The sequence below is a fragment of the Pteropus alecto genome, unplaced genomic scaffold (genome assembly GCF_000325575.1).
Source record: "Pteropus alecto unplaced genomic scaffold, ASM32557v1 scaffold86, whole genome shotgun sequence".
NCBI lineage: Eukaryota > Metazoa > Chordata > Mammalia > Chiroptera > Pteropodidae > Pteropus > Pteropus alecto.
In genome coordinates, this window is record NW_006442109.1 from 22,466,028 (window position 1) to 22,469,265 (window position 3,238).

Here is a 3,238-nt window from a genome sequence, read left to right on the forward strand (position 1 = left end):
TTTATAAAGATTTATATTAATATACACCTTTATTAATTTTTCTTATGTAATGATATTTATTACCGGTTTAAAGAGGATTTTAACATAGCATAGGGATATTTTTTCAAACCCAACTGTAAAAATAAACATGTTCCAGAAATTTAATATAGAAGTGTCTTATTTAGCTTCAGATACTATAACAAAATACTATAGACTAGGTTGCTTAAACAATAGACATTTATTTTTCACAGTTCTGGAGAGTAAGAAGTCCAAGATTAAGGTGCTGGCATATTTGGTTCCTGGTGAGAATCCTCTTCTTGATTCGCAGAAAACTGCCTTTTCCCATGTTTTCACATGGCCTTTAGAAAGAGCTCTAGTCTCCTTACCTTGTCTTATATGGACACTAATCCCATTATAGGAGACCCACTCTCATGACCTCATCTAAACCTAATTATCTCCCAAAGACTCTAACTCCAAATACCATCACATGGGGAGATAGGGCTTCAACATATGAATTGCGGGGGAGATGATACAACCATTCAGTTTACAACAAGAAATTACTACAAAAGAAAACTCTCAAAATTCATACAGCTGTGCCACTTTTAATATTTTCGTGAATTATCTTTTAGTATTTTAAAACAATATATGTTATCTTTTTCATCATGGTAATTTTATTATGACATTAAATATTTCTCTAAAATATTATTTTAATGGCAAAATTATATGAAGGTACCAAAATTAAGTTAATCATTTTCCTATTATTTGACATATCAATTGATTTTAAATTTTCACATAAATGCTCATAATAAAATGGGTTGTAGAATAAGAATCAAGAATCAGAAGGGCATCGGACTTCTCCACTACAATGATTAAAATCAGAAGACAGTGTCTTTAAAATTCTGACTAAAGATTTTCAATTCATAATTCAAAAACACAATGTGTTTTTGTCAATAAGATAAATGCAATATCTTTAAAATTTTTCTACTTTTTAGGAAACAATTTCAGCATGTGCGTTGCCAAAACAAGGTGACAAACAAAGAAAGTGGAAGACATAGGATTCAGAGAACAAGGATCCAATGTAACACAGTGGAAAAGGAAGAAATTCCCAAGGTGGTTGTGAAGGGAAATGGTATAGCGAGCCTAGAGTGCAGTCAGTCTAGAATAATGGCAAAGGATGGAGATACCCAAGAGAGTGAGTTCTCAAAGGAAAATAAAACATACTAGAATACCTGATGAGTTTGAACTTGAGAGAATATTTTTAGATTCTGTTGAATTGTGGATAAAGTAGTGAGAGGTAAGTATATAAAAAAATTGAGGAAATAAAAAAAGGCAGTATTTCCTTTAGAGAAAACAAAAAGTTGCACATGGAAAGAAACCTTACCATTTTATACTTTAGGCTCATTTCTGAGTAATATTTATTTTATTATAATAATGTAAATACTTTATACCAATTTAAGCAAAAGACTAAATAGCGCTATTATCAGGGCTTTTTCATGAAGATGGTGCTGAAAGTGAAGAAGGAAGCCCCCGCCCCTCCTAAAGCCGAAGCCGAAGCCAAAGCAAAGGCTTTGAAGGCAAAAAAGCAGTGCTGAAAGGCATCCGCAGCCACACAAAAAAGATATACACGTCACCCACCTTCCATTTGCCCAAGGCACCGTGGCTCTGAAGGCAGCCCAGATATCCTTGGAAGAGCATTTCTAGGAGAAACAAGATTGACCACTATGCCATCATCAAGTTCCCCCTGACTACCCGAGTCAGCCTTGAAGAAGATAGAGGACAGCTTGTGTTCATTGTGGATATCAAGGCCAACAAGCACCAGATCAGAGGGCCTATGAAGAAGCTCTATGACACTGACATGGCCAAGGTCAAGACCCTGATCAAGCTTGATGGAGAGATAAAGGCATATGTTCAACTGGCTCCCGACTATGATGCTTTGGATGTTGCCAACAAAATTGGGATCATCTAAACTGAGTCCAGCGGGCTAATTCTTAATATAAAAATTTTAGCTGTAAGAAAAGAAAAGATTATCAGGGAGGAAAGTATATATATATGTAGAGGCTGGCAAAGTATGTAAGAGTTAAATTTTTATTTTCTTAGTTGGAAATAAATAGATAAAATATAAAGCTAAAAAGAAAATTAACATGAACACATTATTAAGAAATCTGAGGTAAATTCTAGAAGACACAGCTAAAGAAATTGAAAGTTTTTGTCCCTGGAGGACAAGAATGGGGAGTAGGAAAAGAAGATAGGATTATGCTGGGGTGTTTTTTTTTTTTTTCATTATATGTGTTTTTCATTAAAGTTTTTAAAACTCTTAAAGAAAGATGTGTGTATATTCTGCTAGTCCAAGCTGAGGTACTTCCAGTTTGCAAGAAGCTCTGAGTGGGACATACAAAGCCTAACCACATTGTCCTGAAACTCCACATAATTGCCTTGCACGGTTATAAAACTACTTTTAGTAAGCCCTATCACCTGGATATAACATTTGGGTTCCAGGTAGAATTTCTTATTTCATCACCAGATCCATCCTGTGACACCATACAGAGACTCTCAGATAATGACTAGTTATCTCAGAGGTCCAGTTGAGTTGCTGCTGTGAAAGAATGACTCATTTGCAGGCATGCCACCTGGTTAAAGGCTGGCAGGGGCTGGACGTAGTAGGGCTGCTCAGGAACCACCACAGCTCTCCATCCATCATGAATTTAAACAGAAGCTAGATTAAGTCTTTACAAGAATGCTGTGCAGATGCTTATTATTAGGCTTATGGTTGGAGCAGACAACTCTGGAGTTCCTCCTCCCTTGGATTCTATGAAGAAGTTTCTTATTTAGAATGGCTACTGGCCAGTGTTTAGGACAAGGATTAGAACCCAAGAAGAGGTAATTTCTTTTTGATAGCCCTTACGTTTAATGCATATTTAACACAATTCTTTTATCTAGTTTTTGACTATTATAACGTATCCAGTCTTTGTAGATACAATTCAATTCTGAAGTCTATTCTTCAAGTTTGGTGATGTTTTTTAATGAGAACTCAAGTGCCTTGGAACTTTATTCTTAGGAATTCAGTAAATCCTGGGTTTAATTAAGGTGTGCTTCTCTGCAAAGAACTGTATTTGCTTCTGCAGCATGCCTGGGGGCCTTTCCAACCTAAGAACCTTTTGAATTAAACAGATAGTTTTTTGCACCCACTAGAAGTTTAACTACATACTATGCTTTTTGAAATTTCAGGAGAGAAGTTTTATTTCTTCTATCTGAGACAAGT

General features: G+C 35.5%; 1 pseudogene; it reads left to right on the forward strand.

The window, feature by feature from the left end:
- The first annotated feature begins 1,478 nt into the window (after positions 1-1,478).
- Positions 1,479-1,945, forward strand: LOC102889432 (annotated as a pseudogene).
- Positions 1,946-3,238: the final 1,293 nt, after the last annotated feature.